At 38.2% G+C, this 22,696-nt stretch overlaps 1 long non-coding RNA gene across 2 annotated transcripts in view; it reads left to right on the top strand.

The window, feature by feature from the left end:
• The window catches only part of LOC137482583 (uncharacterized), a 233,909-nt gene extending 213,508 nt beyond the window's left edge, over positions 1 to 20,401 (top strand). For both annotated transcript variants that reach the window (XR_011004160.1, XR_011004161.1), the window contains one exon: positions 1,294 to 20,401. This is a non-coding gene — a long non-coding RNA (uncharacterized lncRNA). The remainder of the gene's footprint in view (positions 1 to 1,293) is intronic.
• The last annotated feature ends 2,295 nt before the right edge of the window (positions 20,402 to 22,696 follow it).

The following is a 22,696-nucleotide window of genomic DNA, read 5'->3' as shown; positions in this document are numbered from 1 at the left end:
CTTTGAAGACCATGTATTATTGAGTTTACCTCTAGGGTAATGTGTTGGGGTATTTTTTTCCTGCATCCTTGAAGTTAGAAGAGTTCCCTGGAAGATTGTACACTTGCATAAATTCTCCTTGTGATGCCATTTCTCTTAAAATGGATTTAGCTGCCAGAGGCTAGAAGACAGTATAGGAAATGTTGTTAACTAGGTGTCAAGTTGGCATCTGAGCCGGCGGTAACACAGGACCTTGACTGCCATTTACCTTTTGTCATCTCTTTAGCACTTAGGCAATTTTGATAGTAAGATAATGGAGTTGTGCCTCTCTCACTGTATATTGTTATACCTGTTACAATAAGGGCTGATTTCAGCTGGGCTCTCCGGGTGTTAATATAATTCAGATTTATAACATGTGCAAACCTGAATTTCCAAGAAAATGTTCAGAGTCCTGTAGTAAAGGTTTTGCTTCAGTTTATGACAGAAGGCTCATTGATCCCAAAAGTTCCACAAATATAACTCATTAAAAATTACCAATTTGGACCAAATCTAATATTTTTCCTTTTCATAAGGATGTATTGTAAAGAATCTAATCAGCCCTGACTGACATGCTGCTGCTGAGTTAGAATAATTCATATATTCCTTGCAAGAATATTTATTTACACTTTCACTTACTCTGAGAATTATGTTCTCCAGAAGTTTTTAATAAAACATTGTGTACTTCCTTTAGAGGGAGATTGATCATATCTGGAATTAAAGTATACAGTTGCACACCTATAAATAAAAAAACCCATCTTCTTGTGTTCCTGATGCACTGAACTTTGAGCTATTCCTTGGTAAAGGTATAGAATGTATAAAAGAAATTGTGGAACTACACCTGAAAAGCAAATGTGCTGTCATCAGATGCCCTTGTAGACAAATAGTTTTCTTACAGGAAGCAGGAGATACTAATACATATATTTATATCTATATATACACACACTTTTAGGAGGCTTTTGAGATGCATGTTGTTATAAGGAAAAAATGCAGAGGTCCACTATGATAATATGATCAAGTCCAAAAACCTCTACAGTGTTTTTCAGTCTTTTTTCCTGTTACTGTAACTCAAAGGTGTCATGAGGAAAGGCTTTTGCAAGGCACATGCAATGAAATGGAAGTATGAATTTGCAGCTGAGCAGGGTGGTGTATGACAACTGCCATAGGAGTGAGTGATGGGGAAATAGAGAGCAAAGAGAAATTAATGGTCTTTTTTAAGTGCTGACACTCTCAGAAAAGCTTTTCATTTGCCTAATGGTAGTTACTGCTGTCTGGCAGCTGTTGAAGATATCCTATACCACTTGAGAACCTGCCCCAGAGGGAGGAAATTAAGCCAGAGGTGTCACTGCTGAAAAGCCAATCATATTGTTGATTGAATATTTTCAAATAATTTTTTATACATAGATTTTATTGCTGCTATTTTCTTTGGGTTATGTATTTTCTTTTAATCAAAATGCTCTTTAGATAGTTCGGATAAGGTGTTTCTTTCATAAAAACCACTTTTTGCTTTGCCTGAAATTAATAATACAGAGCATCAGTTCATCCACAGTGATTTGGGGTTTTGTTTTTCAGGTAATGAATGTTAGAATTTAGCATAATTAAGTTTGGTTTAAATAAGCCTTTACCTGTAGATTTCTTTGTATAAGATGAATTTTGAGCCAGGTCTAACAAGAGGCTGCCTACCAGGAAAGAAACACTTATGGGAAGCAAAAGGCAGTGATGACAAGCCCTTTGTTGTTTTCTGGCAAAAGTTGAGATACTAACTTGCAGGCTACATGCCAGCGTATGAAAAATTGGAATGAAATTTTTTTTTTAAACGAAACAGCAACTGGAGCTGACATCTTTCTGCACAATAGCTTTAATCCTTAGGTATTATTACATGAAAATGCAAAAGTAGAGACATCATCATCAATAAACTGGTGAGAAATATCCAATTCAGATAGCTTTTTAATATCCCAAAGATTGCCTGTAAATATCTGCCTGCCCCTTTTTTGAAGTACAAGACTCTCATTTGGTTTGATTTTCCCTTTCAGGAAGGAGTGATAAGGTTCCTTGATAGCACAGCACCTGAGCAGGTCATTCTCACAGGTTTGGTTATCTGTGTGTAACCTGCCACACCTGGCACAGGGGACCAGGGAGACACCAGCCAGGGGCTCTTCATCCTGGGGATGCACTGGGAGCCACTCTTTGGTTCCTGGGCTGGCCATAACAGAAACCAGACAAACTCCACTGCTCCTGGGCACAAATCTCCTGTTTACCTCACAGAATCTGCCCAGCTTCTCTAGAATGTGAAGAAGGGTGTGTAGTGGCTGTTCCTGCTGCTTTCCTTTCCCATCATTGTTTGTATTGTTAGAGCCCCCAAGAATTTATTCACAAAGAGAGATATCTTTGCTAAGCTCTTTTTAAACCCAGAGTTTATCCCTGCTCATCTGAATTTACAGTCAAGGTTTGTACTCCTCTGCATCATTGCATTGGGTACAAGTGCTTTGTAATTCTGATTATTTTACTGTATTGATCCCTCCCTTCAAAACTAATTTTTTTAATGTATTTTTTTTAAATTTTTCATGCTTTCTGGTAGATTATGTGAACAAACATCACTATCCATCACCATTAGCATTTCTTTCTTCAACTGAATTTAAACACGATCTATAAAATGCCTCAACTCTTGGGACAGGACCAGATATTATTGTTCCCAAAGTATAACTTTCATGTCCATCTGTTCCTTCACTTTCCTGACTTTTTCCATTTTCCCACAAAGGTGGCTTTGCCTTTTACAGATGGACATTGATAGCAGCCTTTCCACTTACCTTAAGCTTTTGTTCTGAATCCCAAAACAAGACAATGATGTATCTTGAGAGGAATATTTAAGGTGAAATCTGTAAATTTGGGTAGAAATTCTGATGTAACCTGCTTAACACTGTGAGTTCTGAAATACAAAAAAAAAAATGTCTTTCTTGTTCTGAGCCTGTGTGTAAATAGTCTTATGCTAAATTAATTCCATCCAGCATTCCTGTGTGTGCAGTATAAGCTCATAATGAACTCTGAACATACTTTAAGTAACTGTTTCTGAACAGAAATCACATTAATAGGGTGAATGTTGTTTCTGAATTACCAGTTTACCTTTGCACTTGCTGTCCCACTGCCTCGTTTTTCTCTAGAATAAATCTTTCTGCTTCAAAATTAGACACATTTAGAGAATATTCTTCATTAGCAGCTAGGCTCAGTGTCTGTGTGTTACATCCACTTAGATCTGGAGCAGTCACATTGCCTCCAGCACATTCTTATGTGGGAGCTCTTTGCTGTCATTCTAGGAAATTCTTAATGATGAAAACTTGTTTTAATACTACATTTTTTATTATTAGATAGCCTGAGGCCTAGTCTAGGAAGTCAGTGTCTTGGATATAGCTTTGAAATTCAAGAGAATTACATGCAGGAATATAGAGAAATACATGAAAACCAGCCTTCTCTTACAATTTTTCAAGCAGTAGCTGAATATGACTTAAGGTATGGATGCTCTTATTCTGAGCTTCTCTTGCAGCAGCCTTTAAATTTTTCTGCCTCAAACTTGAAGTAAGCTCCCCTTTAGATCTGTTTTTTTAAACACTGGTCTATTTTATTGTAATGATTTTAAGTTTAGAAGAAGTACCTGATTTTTTTGGCTTGTGAGTACACCCAAGAATGTTCCACCTAAGTAAGTTTTTGACCTGCCAGTGTTGGTAAAAAAAAAAACAAGAAATCTCTTATTATTTAGTGGAAAGGATCAACAGATATTTTTCATTTGTTTCATTTGTATCAGGGTGATAGTTTGCAGAATTCTGTTATAAATGTAGACAACAGTGAATACATTTTCTTGACTTGGAGCTCCAGCCTTAGGAAAAGGAAACAAATTATTTTCTTGTTCAACAAGAACATCACAAATGAACTTCTGCCATAATATATGGTCCTGTAAATGAGTGAGGCATCAGAAAAGCAGACAGGAGAAGAAAAGGAGTATTTACCCCAAATGCAAAGAGGGAGTCTGGGTCAAATGTGAGCTCTTCCTTTTCACAGAAAATGGTGCCTTCAGAAGCTACTGTGAGTTAGCTGTGTTACATCTCAGTGCTAAGAGAACTGTGCAGGTGGGGAAGAGACCTTTGTGCTGCCCTGCAAGGACACTGCAAGCTTGTTAAAGATGAGGCCTAAGCAAGGGAGGAAGATAATTAATGGAAACAGGTACATTTGTGACATAGACAGCAAATACTGGCCAGCTTTCTACTAAAAGGATTGACCTGACTTTCCCTGTATGCAGCATTTTTACTTAGAAATGGAAGTGACATCTCTACAGTGATTTGTCATGCAGATTTTTTTGACTGAACTTTAGCAAGAAGAGAAAATGTATGAGGAGTTTGTATTCTCTATCTCATAGGGAATGCTAGGAAAAGAGGTATTTTAAAGTTGATTACTCTGATATTTGTAAAATGGAAATGTTTCAAAACAATTGCACATTATTTTAAAGAAATATTTTGTAAAAATTTATAGAAGGAAAAAATTTCCTCAGATTTTGAGCTATGGTCCTTTAAGGAGATGAAAGAAGGGGGTAAAAAAATGATTAAAAATTTGCTTACAAACTATTTTTACTGAAGTAATTTCTGATAATTAAGGAAAGTAATTTAATCTCAAACTCAAGTCGCATAAATCAGAAAATCTGAGACTCCCATTATTCATGATGATGTTTCCAGCAGCAGAGACATTGTTTAAATCCCTAAACAGATACAGGACTGTTGAAGCAGAGTTTGCTGCATCCTAAACTTTGTTAGAAAGTACCAGAGAAAATCCCATGCCTGTCCTGCTAAAAAACAAAGATGCTCAGCACACTCGGGAGTGACTCATCCTAACAGTGACAGTAGTGCTGTGAACATTTGGGAAGTGAAAACTGGGGGAAGTTACCTGAATTCGATGCTCTCACATCTTGCAATACAACTAAATCCTATATGGAACATATCATCATCATCCCCTGGTAGGGAAGAATGTTGATATTCTTCTAGTTCTCCCTTTTCTTTCCCGCAGTCTACAGTCTGAAAAGCTACACATCTTGTCTGATTTATATCAGTCTGGATGTTTTGATTACACACTGAAACATGATGACAAATTCCATATATTAGGTGACATGTTGAGTTGGAGGTTTTAGGGTTAAACCCAAATGAACCAAAAATAATTTTCAGACTTTAACCTTGTTTCCATCTCAGATCCTGCAGAATGTGGCATAACTTGTTCTTGACTTCACTATAAAGTTATTTGGGTATTTAAAGGAAATAAATGTCCTACAAAATTAATTAATTAATTAATTTCACTTCACCAAAATCAGTTGAGTTTGGGCATTGGTCAGAAGATACAGTACACCACTTGTCATGGTGAGTGTGAGAACCTAGAGGAAATGGGGATGGTAGGAAATAAACAGCAGTGGTTTCCTCTACATATTGTCAGATGACACTTTTATTAGGAAATATTCTTAAATTTAAGGATTTTATTTGTATAAATGACTTAAAAAATGTTTTTTGGAGGTCATGCCACCTTATTATCGTTTCCCTGCCATTTGGGAAGAGCTGGGAATAATAAGCAGAACCATTTCCTGGAATTTGTCCTGGCAATCCCAGAACCATTCTTCCAGAGTGATTTAAAACAAAGATGGCAATGCACAGAGCCAGATTATAACTTGTTAAATTAGCTGGTACTTAAAGCAGTGCAACCATGGCAACCAGGAGTAGAGTGGACACCAGGCCCCCGAACTTGGGCAGGGTTTGTGGCCTGCATTGACTCTGGTGCTGCCATAGCAACACTCCCATCTGCAGCAAAGACAGAGGATTTAAAGCCAACAGCAGCAAGCCTCCATAAATTATAAGTTTGAATTTCATAATCATTGCACACTCTTAAAGATAGTGGGTGTCCAGCAGCCAGGAGAAGGAGGCAGATCGTTCTAGTTGGCTGCAGCACCCAGTAGATGTTTATTGTGATAAAGAAAGGGAACTTAGCTGGTGTAGGTGTACATGGAGGTGGTTTTGTCCAGACTAAATACATATTCTATTTTTGATGATGAATACTGTTTTTTTCTTGATGAAAAACACTGCTCAGATTGGTTGTTCTCCTTGAATAGATTGTATTGGATATACTGACTTGGCAGCATTATTTTGTGGTGAGGTAAATATACCAGAAACCCTCAGGCTACAGTTCTGCTCTTGTAAACACAGGTGTTCATATATAGTTTGAAGAATGATAGGTTAAAATACAGTTTAAGCAAAGTAAGAAAGATTGGTTCTGTAAATAAAAATCCCGAGGCGCAAGACTGGTTTATATGTCCTGGAGTTCACGAAGCAACACAATTTTATCTGAAACAGACCTGGATTTCTCAGTAACCTGCTCAAAATCTCATAACCATTGCAAGAAAAAAAATATGTGATTGATGCAGAAAATAGCCACAAATGAAAAGATTCAATCACATTTTTAGTTCACAGGTTATAGAAATTGAAACCTGAGGTTTTCTTAATCTCACCTGGTATATTGATTTCATTCATAAGGAGCTGGGGATGTGGCAACAGTAGCTGCCCCATTCCCCCTCTGTAGCCTTCTGGTCTGGCTGGAAGTGATTCTTGTGGCCTCTCAGCACTGACAGCTTGTTGGAGTTCAGAGTTTGTCAGGATTTTCTTCTCCAGCCTCACTCCTGCATCACAGTATATCTTGTCTTCTCTGCTAATGCATTCCTGGGGACATTCCAAAGTATTTAATACTCTGAATATAACACAACATTGAGTACCTTATTCAATTTTTTTTCCACCATGCCCACTAAACTGCAAGTGCTTGAAGGTTGGCCTTTATCAGGAGGGTCCTAGGACAGAAAAATGTTTTATAATTAGTGTGTTTTGATTTTTAGTTATTGAAGGAAAGACTGAAATAATAGAACTTAATAAAAGTATATTACTTTTAATTAAAACTTTTTTAAAAAGTGTATTACTTTTTACTGTTAGCAACTTAACACCTGACAGTTGTTCATTATTAATGTATGAATGACCAGCTAGGAAAGCAAGTAGCATTTTAAAAAATGTTATGTTCTGAGAAGTCAATTAAAATGCTGTTAAATTTAACTGAAGGAAAACAGTAATATGAAACTCTGTGTTAAGGACAGTTATGAAGTTTAGAGTAACGTGTGATCCTGGAGGCCTGAGGGGCAAATTGACAATTTGTCCTGGGTTGGCTATAAGATGCTTGTATCCCAATTGTCTGTTCTGTTTATGCTGAATAATAAGTTTTGCACCTTTAAGACTTGTTCTGAGAGTGAAGTGGGGAGAGAAGAAGCAAGGAGTTTGTTTTCAGAAATTGCACTCACTCTTCCACATTCCTGCTCCTGGACTGTGCTGTCTGCAGATGGACAGACAGAGGGACAGAGCTCTCCTTTGCTTAGTTAGTTTAGTTAGTTTTAGTTAGTTAGTTAGTTTTAGCTAGCTAAGACAAAGAAGTTCCCTGGACTGTGGTGTTTTTTTTTTTTTTTTCCTTTTCTTTGGACCTGTTTAACCTGCTCTGGACTGAACACCAGAAGAGCACCAGCAGCTCTCACCTGTGGCCCACCTGGCCGGGCCTGGGCTGCGCCATTTCCAGTGCCAGAGGAGCTGACAGAGCCCGAGTGAGCCGAGCTGCAGCCCACGGAGGGGACTTTCTGAGTTTGTCTCTCTTTGGAGTGGCAAGAGCTTTTATTGTTTAATATTGTTTAGGTTTTCTTATTTAATAAACAGTTTTTTCCACTTTTCACCGAGAACTGGTTGGGGAAGGGGCTGATTTAATCTGCTTTCTACAGGGGCCCCTTTGGGGGTTCTCTCCCAAATTTGCCCTGAACCAGGACAAATACATTAATTGGCACCCAACGTGGGGCCTGAGAAAGTGAAAAAAAACTTTATTAATTACATATTAGTTTTACTTGCTCTGTAGGAGTTTAAAATAGTCAAGTAAAAAGTCAAGTAACCATGTTACTTGAATTTGTAATGGCTCTCAGGGTGGAGGCCTTCATGTAGTTCTAGTCTCTAGACTTTTTTAAAGTTTTAGTACCTTTCTAATCACTAAGATTATTTTCTTATCCAGAAATAGCTCCAGTATTGTCTCTAACACGTAGTTTTTGCAGTAAAGAAGCACAGATTAGAATAGCCATTGTACTGGGCTCAGTGATAATGATTTATAGGGTGTTTACAAAGATACTGGAGTCTGTTCGAGATAAGTATAGTTTATAGTTTCTTCATCCTACCCTGCATACCAGTTCCAGTAATATGTATTAGGGGTTTATTAGTAATTGCACCCAGTTAGAGGAGGAGCAGGGGATGAGGCTTTCCAGCCTTACTGTTCCTTCTTCTCCTTTAAATCTCTTATGTCACTTTTTTAAAATTTTCATTTTCCCCTAAATGTTAAAGAAACCACTTTCCTAGTATTTAATCTAGTAAGCTTCCTCTATACAGCTTGCAGCTTCTCTAGAATGAGGGCTGAGATATCCAGAAGAGCTGATGAGACCCCTGACCCAGAAGTAGACCCAGGCATGGAAAATCCTAAGTGGTGTAGAGAATGAGAAAATACAGACCAAACCCTAAAAGAATTTTTTGACCCTGTAGACTGGGATTTTCCACATGAACAAATTCAGAACCCAGCTGAGGTGGGGAAATACCTGAAAGAGAAGTGCCATAATGACTCTAAAGAGAAAAAGCTCATTGCAATGAGCTGGGCCCTGGCCTATGCTTATCACACACTGCTAGATACTGTAGGGCGGCAGATAGGGACAGGGGGCAGGGAGATAAATCAGCAGCTACCCCAGCTGCTCAAGCTGCGGCCAACACCCCAGCTACTCAAGCTGTAGCCAAACCAGACAGTGAGCCTAAGCCAGCAGCTAAAACAGTGAGCCTAACCACTGGCATTCGCTGCGGGAAAGAAGAACACAGGCAAACGCAATCAGCCAGTGACCAACGATGATGATCTGGGGTAAGGACTCTCAGCACCAATTACTAATACAAAAACCAAAGTTAAAACAAGTAAGACAAGATCAGAAGCCACTATTGAGTCCTCTTCCCTGAAGGATCTTCGTGGCCTAAAAAAAGATTACGCTCAACAACCCGATGAATCTACAGTTAATTAATTAGTCTGTCATCTGCTACTCCCTGCCAAGGATACAAATGGTTAATAAAAGTACCAAGGAATATGAAAAGATTTTTTTTGTGTCAGCTTTCCTTTCTGTCCTATGTAAACATTTTGTTTCCATGATGGCTCTACTACTGCACATCTTATTGTTACTTATTGCTCCAGCAATGTCCTTGTGCTGCTTCTAACCCTGCTCCTCTGTTCTGTGCAATCTTGTCATTTGTACAGAACACAAGGTGTGGAATCTTTTCATTTGTGCTCTTTTAGAAATGTCAGATCTGTTGAGGCTACCCATCACATATTTAATTTTAAGTGGTAGCAAGAACACACTGAATTGTAGGGACTAAGGGAGAAAAATTAAACCTGCATGTTGTAGATAATCTCTGTTGTTTTGTACAAGTATAGTTTTAAAAATGTTTCCACTTCTAGTTTTTATTCAGATATCCCACATTGCCATGTAAATATGTCTGAATTTCCTCACTACATGGGAAATGAAGGTGCTATAATACATATATTTATGCATTTTTAATTTTTATTACACCTATTTATTTCTACAATATGCTGATCTCTCCATCTCATGTCAAGTTGTGTCAAACCTCTACAAAAGGATTCCCAGTAACACAACACCATTGTTTCCTGCACAGATCTAGAATTAGGAGCTCTGAAAAGTATGTTTATTTAAATTTTAAAAGATTACTCCCCTCAAATATATAGATTAAAAAAATGATTAATTTATAAAATCTCTTCTTACCTCAAGCATACCACTGGATGATATTCCTAGGATCTTCAGTCCAGGAGAAACAGTTCACTTTCAATATGCTCTCCTCAAAATAAGTAGCTGTCAATTGAAAAGAGACATTTTTTTGCAAGTGATTCAGTTGCAATATTTTCACACTTAATTTTCAGCATAATTACATAGAATTATGGATCTGTGAATCTTTTATAGCTGGAGATAGTACCAGTTAGCCAAACTAATTAATCTAAGCAGTAGGGATAATATGATTATTTAAAATAGAAATTGTGAGCACACCAGTGACCTGTGGTACTTACAAGATGTATGTTGTAATCTGTATAAAAACCAGCAGGGAGATGTTTAAACTGCACACTGAATTTGCCAAAGGGACTATCCAAGGAACTTTTAAAAATAGGTAGTTTGAAACAAGAAATTTCTCTATTGACTGTCGAGTATTGTTTTCCTTGTTACTGGAATCTATTATTTGGTGAAATTCCTGAATGGTTCAGTGCTCCAACAGAAACAGAATTCTATCCTGAACAAGGCAATGAGTTGAGCTGTGGTTGTGGGAATAGTTTTTTACCAAAGGCTTTACTGTTATTACAATAAAATATATTTATCCATGAAACAGCGCCAGAAGTAATAAAAATGAAACCAGAATTTTATGCAAACTTACAAGGCCTGGACTTTTTCCAGATGACACTATGATTTGTTTCCAGCCTGCATGGAGATGAAATATGTAGCTAGCACTTGAGGTTCAAATTTTAGAGCCTTCAATTTAATACAAGATCAAATATTTATTTTTATAACTGTTTTTAATCTCTCTGTGTTTGGTGCCTTTCCAGATTTAATCAGCTAAACCATAAGACAGATGTACAAAATCCATGTTACTTTGTCATGCCTTTGCTGCAAACAATTGCAAGATAATTGTTACAAACAAAAAAAAGGTTAGATTTTTCCTAATGAGATTGCAACCCAGTCTTGTGAGTAACATCAATGATTGATATTAGGGTAAATCTATATCTGTGGTAATTATCACACCATTTTTTCCTCTTTTTCTGTAATATTCTCATGTTATTATTTGATGTGATTCTGCTCAAGTAAATTCAATTTCTCAGCAGACAAAAAGCTGGAAGCAATACTGAGTTACTTTGGATCTACTGAAACATAAACTGGAAAACTCAATTTTCAAGTCAGATTTTTCAATCAGAAACACATGAGAAGAAAAATAAATGAATTTTAAAACATCTTTATTTACAGAAATATAATAAAATATACATTAAAAAAATGAAGTGCCAAGTGGCTTTTGTTTTTTCTGCCAAACACATACAAGCAGGGTGTATTGTATCTGTGGCTAGAGAGAAGGATTGAAATACAGATTGAGAAAACAAAAAAGTTCAGGGGCAGATACAGGGAAGTTACATGGGGCTTTCCTTGTCTTCTCTTGTACATGGGGGTATGTTCTTTATGACTGTCTCTGAATGCATCCTTTCACTGATACACTCTTTTTGTACCATTTCCTGAAAATTACCTTTACTCTGACTGTAAAATTAGGAGACGATTTGAGACAAGAAGTTGATTGTAGGAATAGGCTAAGCATTTTCCTGCAGGCACTTTATTTTATACTCCACCACACCAGCAGACTCTTTTTCCCGTGCTAGAATGTGCTTTTTCACTCACTGAGAATTGGAGTATGGCTGAAAACAAGTAGCAGCCTCTAAAAAGGGCTTTGCCCTGCCAGTAAGGGCTACAGGTCACTTTCCAGCCCAGGTCCTTTATGGATTTCACTGGGCAATGTGTGTCACTCTTAAGTTGTAGGAGAGGCAGTTCAGGAGTTTTCTTTGTATGGCTGTACACTGTAATCCTTCTCATCTGCAGAGAAACACGTTCTGAAGATTCACCCTAATTTATCTTTCTTTCTGAAATTTTGGGCCATTACCTTGGGAAGGAATAGTGTATTAATTTTGCCTATATCCTTTTTTGTGGAGAGTGTGTTTTTTCTAACTAGGAGTTTTTGTGACTCACCCAGATACCCTGTAATGAAAAAAAAATTGTATCTGCTCAGTGCAAGACATATAAACACCCTGTGCTTAGCAAATATTGTCTTCTGCCAGGTCTGCCAGCAAGTTAACTTCAATTTCTACAGTGGTCTTATTGCTGAAGTCAAGCAGCTTTTAAGAAATAACTTTCTACCTACCCTTTTACCAGAAAGAGTGGCAGCACACTCTTAATCCTTTCTTAGCTTTTAGAGGTTTTGTGCAGTCTGTGAGTTAATTAATTCTCAAGTTTCAAACTCCCAGACAAAGTCATGAACATTACTCATGAAGATGATGGTTGTGCTGAGGAAATAGAGGCAGAATTAGTTACTGTGTCAAGTCAAGGATGTGTACATTGATCAGTTTGGTCTGTGCAATTTGCCAGCTAAATGGGTGATGTAAACAGTCATGCACTGAAGTGGATTCATTTCCACTGATTTAATACTGTACTTTGTCCAAAATATTTTGTTATTCAGAGGTTTCCTATGAAAGCTTCCTGGGAGGTTAAAGCTAAAAATGGCAGCAAAAATACCATACTAAGGCTTAATGGTTTCCGCATCATATTTCTCTGCAAGAAATGTAACTGACAGCCTAGGAAAGTCTGTTGCAAAGCAAAGTGTTTAAGAGATTGTGGCCAGCCACAAAGGTTAATGTCCAAGTTAAATAGCTGCTGAAAAGAGAAAAGTAGAGCAGCTTAATGGATTGGAAATTGGTTGTAGGGGGAAAAAAAAGTAATCTTGAATGCAGCCTTGGAGAGAACTTGGTATTATGTGTTCAGTGAAAACCTTGTTTCAGTAAAGTAGGTATGTGCTTGGAAAGTTCAGTTTAGAACAGATAAAGTGTACAGAAGACATCAGAGAACATTTATGTGGTTGAGCTTATATTTTTATTCAGAGGGGAGCTTCCAGAGAAAATGCTTCACAATTATGAGACTGGGAGCTGTTGTGATTCACAGAGTTCTTGGGGGAAGTATACAGACACATGTGGTTTCACAACATTTAAGCTTGGAATTGATAAGGAAAAATCCTATTAATGTGCAGAGTCAGAGTAATCCTATTAATTATATGAGCACTAATCCAATTACTTTTGAAGTCCTCAAGACATTCCACCAACATTTTCACCAACCTCCATAGCACTGACATGGGAGACCACTGATGCACCATTTTTGCTTCCTAAGGGTGAGAAAATCAGTACAGTTAAAATAGTGTTCTAAATGTTATAACACACAAAATTTAAAATATTTCTTTTGGTGTGGTCCATTAGCATTAGTTTATTATCCATCCTTACTTGTTTTATCTTGTTAGTCTACATACTATAGCCAGCAGATACCATAACAACCCACAGGTCCTTTTCATTCACCAACTTTGCAAACTTAAATTCCTTCAGACTTAATAAGAATTAGGCAGGACAATAATTAGTAGGAATGCATGGCGCCACTTCTAATTGAGGCTGCCAATCAAAAGCACAGTTCTGGAGAAGGGGGAAAAAGTAGGATTGAGCTTCTGAGCTGATTCTTATTACCAAATCTTCAGCTACATGTTGAGATGGAGAAGAGAAACAAACCTCACACAAATGCTTTTTTTGATACTGAAACTTGTGGAGCTTTAGAGTCCAAATGGATGTAATGCTGCTGGGGTGCATCAGTGATTCTTTACAGTCATGTAGGTGTTTTCATGTGAGTCAGAACACGTGTGTTCATCTGTCAGCAACTGAATTTTCAAATGGTTTCTTTGGCAGACTAGACCATGTAGGGGAAACACTTCTTGCTCTCATGTATGAGGGCATGTAGGGGAAACACTTCTTGCTCTCATGCATGACAGCATGCCAGGAATTTGTGGGTGGCTCTTATGTTTGAGGTGACTAATGGTATTCTTATCTTCCCTCTGTGACAAGTCCATATGAATATTTTTCTGCTTTCTAAAGATCTGTTTAATTTTGAGATGGTTTGTCTGAAATCAACCTTTGAAATTACATTAAGAGGAAGGCGATAATTGCTTTGTTGCATGGTAGAGCAGAGCAAATTTTCTCTAATTATTCTTAGCTTTTCTCAGATTCAGGGATGTATTTAAGTAATGATTCATATTTCAAAGTTGCTGGTGCTTGTTTGTCCATCTCTTCTTATATGAGCTGTAACAGTTGAAACTGTTATTTATGTGCCTTTCTCAAGAGCTGCTTCCTCAGGGTGACTCTTCTATGAGTGACCTGTGAGTATGTCTGAGAATTGTGTCATTTTTTGACAAGTTGAACATGTCCAGTGAGTGTAGCTATTCCTGCCTGTACAAGTGACTTCATTCTTCTGTTTCCAAACACTGTGATATCTCCCATTGTACTCTCTTTGAGATTATTATTTATGCTTTAATAGTCACTGGTACTCCTGAGCCCTGTGAGAAATGTTTTAACTGCTGTGCCTTTAATCTCAATGGCTTTCATACAGGTATCTTTTATAGTGTCAATGACTTAGAGGAGTTTGTAGCTGCCCAGTGTCAATTTAACAGGTTCTTTTCCCTTGTCTCTTTCTCCTTGGATGGGCACATAATGTAAAAGCAACTCACAGGGTAAAAATTTTAGTTCTTGGCCTGATATATCAGTATACAGATGAAGTCAAGCAGATGTTTACATTAACATTTAATCGAATTTATAACAGGCTACCACATGTTACATACATTAGTAATAAGCATTAAGCAAAATAAAAGAAAACATTATGTATGTGCTCCAAGTAGCAGGATGACATGAAGATCCTTCAGCTCTTGAAAATGTTGCTGTTGATGGGATGAGAGGTGCAAACCAGCTGTACCTGCTCATGCTTTTTTCCCCTAGTGTTCCCAATGGAAAGGGGAATTGCCCTGTCAAAGTTAACTTCAAGGCCTCCTTCAGTCCATTATAGGGAAACTGAAGCTTTGACAAAGTGAAGAATAACCACAATGAGTTTCAGTGTGTTTTGGAGAACTCTACAGACAGGGCTGCATCTAAAGCTTTCTGAAGTTAACAGGAAATTTTCTGTTGGCCTCACATGGCTGTGACTGCCAAAAAATGTCTTCTGTCATTTGTTTAAGAGACACACAGACTACCTTGGGTGACGGTCCCATGGTGATAACAGCAATCCATGGGAGAGCTGATTTTGCTGTTGTCTTTCAGCATACTTGGGGTGTTTTCCAGGCCTGATTTCCATCTTAGCTGTGTTTCCAATACATCCCATCTAAAATTCCTGCCTGTATGAAACAACTCCTCATCTAGTGACTCATTTTTATTTACCACTATACTCAGAAATTGCCAGCACATCTCTATAAGGTGGTGCTAAGCTTTTCTTGTTTTCTTTTTCTGTGTTGGAATTATACTCACTGACTACATATTTTTGGCTTAAATAAACTTTAGTATTTTCCACTTCTGCTGTGTAGGTTCTCAAGAAAAAGACTGTTTTCAAATAAGATTGTGAATGACTGTAACAAAACCCTAATGTCAGTCCATGAAATACAGTTATAAATGAAAATGTCAGAACTCTGCAACTTCCTGTCTGTACTTATTAATGTCCTGGATACTCACAGTGCTTTTGGGATGATATCTGACTTGTTATTTAAAGTAACAAAGTGTATTGTATCAATAACGGCAGTGCTTATTTTAGATAATACATTAATTTACCTTTATTATCATGTCCATTTCTATGAGTTGTCAGTAGAAACTTTCATCTCTGTCACTTCTGAAGACTGAAAATGAATTTTAGTGATTCAGGTAGTGTGAAGGCAAAGAGCATCCAGTAATAAGAAAATTATTGGAATTACTGGGCTTTCCACAACAGCCATAAGAGCCATTTACCAGAATTATAACTGTTTATGGGGCAACTCTCAGCAATACTTCATGCTTTTGTCAGCTAAGCATTATTTATCTACAGAAAGACATAAATATCTCTCATGTTGGTAGCAAAACTTAACAAGAGATTATATTCAGAAATAAGTGGGGCGGTGGTGTTTTATAATGGAGGTAACTCTAGGAACTCTGAATTGCTCTTTTATCTCTGTGAATTGTTAAATTTCATATTTCAACATCACATGCTGAGCACCAAACCTGTAGCTCAAGCATACTGGAAAGGAATGAAAATTTTCCTCCAATCATAATTATTTATGTTTGCTTTTCTTCCTGTATTTTGCTTGAGTTATGTTTATGCTAGAAAAACCAAATTCACAAGTATAGTAAAGAAATATTTGCCATAACAATGAATTAACAAGATACATTAGTTAGGATAAATGTAAATAATTCACTACCAGCAAATTTTAAACACATAACCTTTAACATCAGATACCCTCACCAGTATCTCATAGATATAATGATTTTTGATATGACACTGTTCGTTTCACAACATCCTTTTGGCACTGAGAAACTTAACCACTCCATTAATATTTTACAGTCTGTCATATATTTTTGCCATTGTGAAGAATCCTATAAAGTAGAACCTAAAAATCAAACATTTTGTTCCATTTCTGATGTTTGATAATAATTTTAAAAATATACTTTTCTGTTTGTTATTTGCCACGGTATTTGTTGTTCCCCAAATCAAATTATATAATTTCCACATGAGACCTTTTAATTTCAATTTGTCATTTATATTTTACCGAGAGGTCTGTGAAACTTGAAGTATTTATTTCTCTGTTTCCCTTTTAAGCTATGTTGAATATATTTTAATTTGTTTGTTTGTAACCTATAAGAAGAATCTTTATATTTTCTATTACTTGTGCCATCCATATATAATTTGTTGTGAGCTTCTTGCACAAAAGTTTGTAAGATCTGTTAGAAATCTTAATGAAATTTTGTTGAAGAGGAAATATGTTGGGTATTGCCCATTTTTTAAAAAAAGCAGGAGAGTTACAGATTAATTGAAATTCCCTGACATATTGGAGAAAAACAAGATGAAATGAAAATCTGCAAAGTGAGTCTTCATTCTACAAAGCACAAGTATTAGAAGTGAAAGGGAGTACATTAATAAAGTCTGCTGATAAAATTGCAAAGACACCGAAGATTCAACACAGCTAATCTTGTTTATTCAATTAATAGAAATCTGAATATGAAACATATTCTAAGACTTGGAAAATGAGCATTTTATGGTCTTTGAATTGGGCATCTGGAGAAATTATACTGTATAATGAGATACTTTGGGTAATTTTCTTGTTCTTGTTCTTACACCATACAGATACTTGCTTAATAATCATATATAGATACAATGCAATCATATTGCTTATTTTTTCCTAGAAATGAAGTAATTCTGCAGCATTTCTGTAACTTCAAATTATGCCACTGATATTGAAATTTAGATATGAGAGCTGATGGCTGGAAAAAGTATCTCTGCAATAGCAGTAGAAAAAACAATAGGAAAAATTAAATTACTTCCATTTATCAATCCTGCAGTGCCTACCAAGCTTCTTATTTTTAATTAAAACAGATAAATCAGCATCATTATATTCCACTATTTGTCTTTTCAAGCAAAACAAATAAAGTAGTTGCAGCTACTATTTATATAATAAATTGAAGGCTGAAAATACCTAGTAGTTTCAAAGAATGGATTAATTTACTAAGCATCAGAGAGAATGATAGCAGTAAGGAAAAAGGTCTGATGCTTGTCTTAGAAAGAAGAGTTCCTGGATGTAAAAGGGAGCTGCAGTGAAAGGTGCTCACCATATGTTCAGTGAATTCAGGAGAGTTCAGGAAAGAGAACTGCTGAATCAGTAAAAGCAATTTGTTACAGTTCATTTTATTGATTCATCCTGAAGCTTTTTCTTTCTGCTGATAATTTGGTTTGAGGTAATTCCTCCTTACTCCCCATCAGGAAAGGCAGTTTGAGGTCCTAGGAACTCCCTTTTGTGGCAATGTAGAAGCCTTGACTCACCACCAAGAGCACAGCAGCTGCCAGCTCCTTGTCATTCTGCCAAATGTTGATTCCTGTGTGAAGAGGAAAAGGGAACACTGTTCCTAGAATTCCTTTTTTTTTTTTCTCCCTTCTGTGCAGTGTAAAAAGTCATGAAATCTTGATGGATCTGAAAGAAAAGGTTTGATCTTCATTCCCAGGTGAGCAATGAGCTGACTGCCTGCACACAGTGTAGCATCTGCCAAAGTAGCTGGGCAAATTTACCTGGGCTAGAACATCTCAGAGCTCTCCCTGGGAGCTGTCTGAGATGTACAAGGGAGATGGTTATGTTCCACTGTGTTATATTATGTAGAGGACTAAGAAAGCAAAACTTCCCTTAGAAATGCAGTAATAGGATGATTCTGGGACATATTGCAGAGAGAAACAGGTGTGCACCCAGTGAAAAGAAAAAGAGAAGCATTTTATTGCAATGGTTGATTTGATTTTCTAGTAAATTGAAATTACCAAAAGAAACCTCAAACCAATGGGAAATAAACCACCCAAAACTAAAATAAAAACAACCACAAGACTACAAGGAAGCAAATTATAGGCTCCCTCAAGACCTAGAAACTGTCATGTCAGTCACTGATGTGAAAGGGACAGGTTTGCCTGAAAGATTGATGCCACGTTCCCATTCCACCTGAATTCCTTTTGCACAAAGCAGCTGTGCTCCTTCGCTCAGGAGACTTCCCTGAATTGGTCTTTCCCCTAAAATAAACTGCCAAAGTCAATCTTGTCAAGGAAATTACGTACATATTTTTAATATAATTTAGAAGCAAGTTTTTCGTGCATAATAGACACATAACATTTCCTTCAAATGCTTAACAGGGTTAGTTAACTAATAGATGAAGTAAAAGAATCAAAACTAATCTGAATTTTTTCAAGTCTGAATGTTGGAGTTGTGTTTATCCAGATCAATTGCTTGGGTTAAAATTACTGTGAAGTACTGAATTTCTGTGCCACATACTCCTCTGTGTTGCTTTTGGGTCAAATTTAAATGTTTTATACTTGCTATAAAATGCTGGTCTTCTATTTCATTATAGATCCATTAACCCACCATGTTTAATGATTTAACAATAGAGAGGTAACCTATAGCTTTCAGTGCTGAGCCAGTGATTTTTAAGAAGTCTTGAAGGTTTTACTAAATGACCACTGAGTCTATATGTTGTTCACATCTGCATTTGCTGTGCAATTTCACAGTGCATTAGCTGCATTCCTCGGGTATGCCGTGCACCCATCCACACACTGCTGCTCAATCTGCATTGGCACTGAGGGCTAAACTCGAGACCTGAGGAACTTATCATCATGTATGGAATCAATGCATCTCAGAAAAAGAGTTTAAAATTTCATTCCTGATCATAGGGTTCAATACTAAGAGGAAAAGCAGATCCCAGGGAAGCTCATGTGACTCTGTATTGTCTGTTGTCTGAGAAGGATGGACAGGCAGAAGCATCAAAAATCCCTTGTTTTAAATTGGATATGTTTGGGGCTTACCCTGTCTATGGCAGCATTGCACAGCAATGACCTCATTTTCATGGTATTATGTGCAATAAAGGTATTTTATAGATTTTTCTTGGCAGTGCATTATTCAGTTCAGTCCATTGCACCAGTACCCTGGGTTAGACCTGCCATGACAATAGAAAATAGCTCTGGTGTTGTTGAAATACCACAAATTTTAATTACCAGGGAAAGTCCAAAACCACTTTTTCTTGTATTGGTGAAATCTGACTTAGTGGAGTTTTGTGGTGTGAACAGCTTCAGCAATGGAGAGAAATTTTGCATTATCAGTGCATTTGCATCTTGGAAGAGATTAATATTCCAGCCCTGCTTTACATTACATTCTCATGTTTATAGCAGCTATGATTTAGTTTCTATTTGTGTTTTTATATATGTGTGGTTCTCAGAATGATGCAAACTATTTTCTTGGGCCTGAAACTACAGCTTGTAAACAAGCCAGATATTTTAATATGTTACTATAAATGCATAATGAAGCTACCCCAACATACAATAAAAAATTAATTTCATATGTCTTTTAGAAATTACATAGTCATGTTTCATGACGTATGTATGGCACACGAATTTGTTTATTCTAATATATTTCTGATAGCTGCTTCATTCCCAATACATTTCTCATAATAAGTGAAATGACCATTTATTTAGACATTTACTTCCTGCAGCTAGAGTAAAGAATTAGTAGCCTTTACTATGCAGTTAGGCCAATATTCTTTTTTTTTAATTAAAATTGTTATTTAAATATGCCCATTATTTTCTGGCTTGACAATTATTAACCTTTGTACAGATATACTGATGGTCCATAACAATATTTTTTTGCTTTACAAAAATAGATCTGTAGAGCTGAATAGTAGTTTTGATGGGTTTCTTTCCCTTGTGTGAAAACAAAGCCAAAGAAAGCCCGGGATGATGGATTAAGTTATAGTCTCCTTATCTGCAAAGGAAGGATTTGTTAAACCCCTCAGAGGGTGTTATTTTATGAGATCTGCTGTCCCAAGCCCAGCACTGGACTTTGGGGATCCAATAGCAGAGATATTGGATTTGGAGCTGTGTGGCTGCAGATCACTGAGGACCAAGCCCTGGGCAGCCAGGGGAGCCCATCTCGGGAGAGTTGGGCTGGGGCTGGGGTTTGGGTTTGGGGCTGGGGTTTGGGGCTGGGGCTGGGTTTGGGGCTGGGGTTTGGGTTTGGGGCTGGGGTTTGGGGCTGGGGCTGGGTTTAGGGCTGGGGTTTGGGGCTGGGGCTGGGTTTGGGGCTGGGCCTGGGTTTGGGGCTGGGGTTTGGGGCTGGGGCTGGGGCTGGGTTTGGGGCTGGGTTTGGGGCTGGGTTTGGGTTTGGGGCTGGGTTTAGGGCTGGGGTTTGGGGCTGGGGCTGGGGCTGGGTTTGAGGCTGGGGTTTGGGGCTGGGGTGGGTGCACAGAGCCTGAGCCCCACGGTTCTTCTTCCCAGCTTTGGCAGCAGCAGGACTAAGGGCTGTTTGGGAAATGGCACTACTGGCTGTGGGAGAGGGATGGAACTGCAAGAGTTCTGCTGCTGAGAAGGATAATCCCAAGTGTCCCTGACGCTGCCGGCAGCACATTCCCAACAGCATCCCAGGGAAGTGTTAGGAATGGATGTGGGGGTTTAGATAAGTCCTTGCCTTTTGCCCGGCCTTCTGGCAGCAGGCAGCAGCTTTATTGAGTCCAGCACTCCAAAACCCACTCTTCTTCACAAGTTCTTTAATAATGGCTGATTGGGTCTGTTATGGAATTAATTATTTATTTAATAGACACAAAACTAACAGACATAAGACTTAACACAGACTATATACTATACAAGAATAAGGACAAAAATAAGGACTATTAGTAGGTTAACATACAGTGCATGATAAGGTGCCCTTTTCAGTTACAGCTAGTGAAGAAGTACTATAAGCTTAGGATTCAATGTATCTTACCATCCATTTGTCGGTGTAGCACCCATGTATAGGAACTCACCCCTGGTTGGGGTGAGCTGGAAAGGTGGAAAAGTCTCTCCTCCAACCCGTGTCTCCAAAGAAAGACTCAGTAGTCTTCAGCCGTCCGGTCTCAAGGTAGTTTATTGTATGTTATCTAAAAGATTTTCCCCTGAACTGCTGTGGTCTGTTCAGCAGTCAGGCAAGGGCACACTCCGACGCCCAGGGGGCTGGTGCCCTCTTTTATATCACGTGTTAGATGTTTACAGTTTCCCCCCAATGCCCATCACCTGTATTGAACAGTGACTTTCTACTCTAAACCAATCTGTGAATGCCAACATCACCAAGAACATGGAGGTTAGGAAGGAGAAGGAAGGAGGACAGGGCACACCCAAGTCCCTGCCTCTTAGAACTTCTGACCCCCATGTACAAAACTCAGACCCCTCTGTACAAGGCCTAAAACCCCCCTGTACAGCACTCAAAAACTCTTCCTTTCACCTTGTGACTACTTCTACTACAATATCTAAACTTTTGTGATTTCTTGTTCTTCCTGCAAAGTTGGTAAATGGTTCCATGGATCAGGTTCAAAACCACAGGGGTCTGTGGCTGCATTCCAGGGTCTCAAATGCTTTTGACCTGGGCCCGGAACATCCAAGAGTGTCCAAGGGACATTCTGGGTTCCGAAAACATGGAAATCCTTTCCCCCAGTTCCCAGGGAAGTAACCACAGGTTTGTGTCCAAACACCAGGAGAAGTTCCTCATGCCTTCAGGCTGTGTGTGTAGAGGCTTCTGCCTTTGTGGTAACTGTGTGTGCTTTTAGTCTGTAAAACAGTGTCTCTTAGCCAAGAATATTTCCTTTATCTCTTCCCACAACTACTCTCCATGGTAAGACATTGATTCTTAGCTGAGGCCTGAGCCCTTTTGGTGTCAGAGATGCCCCCTTGCTGAGCTTTCCAGGCTGGGTTATCTCTTTATGCCCCAGCTGTCTGTGCTACAGAGGAGGCTGGGGAAGATGTCCTGCCACAGGGAGCTGAAAGGCAGCATTGGGACTGTTCTTATGGGGCCGCATGCACAAGGTGAGGCAGCTACATGTGCCCTCCCCAGGACATTTGGGAGATATGGACACATATCTCTTTGGAGTCCAAAAAGCAGGACAAGATTCTTTCACAGTCCCCCTGCTGAGGGCACGAGGCTGGGCAAGGCTGACTGAGGCAGTTAAAATGCATTTCCCTGAAGTGTAAGGCCTTAGGAGGGTCATGTTATACAAGCTCACTGTGAGATTCATCTTCCCCCTGAGGGCAGCCACTCCCCAAACCCTGCTCACTTTCTGCATTTTGTGGCCATTAAGAAGGACAACACACATATTTGCAATTTTGCCAGATTCTCTTTCCTTCTGCTCTCCCTTCTTTTGTCCAAAAAAACACTACATCCTGGCACCATTC

Source organism: Anomalospiza imberbis, chromosome 14 (genome assembly GCF_031753505.1).
Source record: "Anomalospiza imberbis isolate Cuckoo-Finch-1a 21T00152 chromosome 14, ASM3175350v1, whole genome shotgun sequence".
Lineage (NCBI taxonomy): Eukaryota > Metazoa > Chordata > Aves > Passeriformes > Viduidae > Anomalospiza > Anomalospiza imberbis.
Note: the sequence above shows the minus strand (reverse complement) of the source record. Positions and strands in the feature narration are given on the sequence as shown.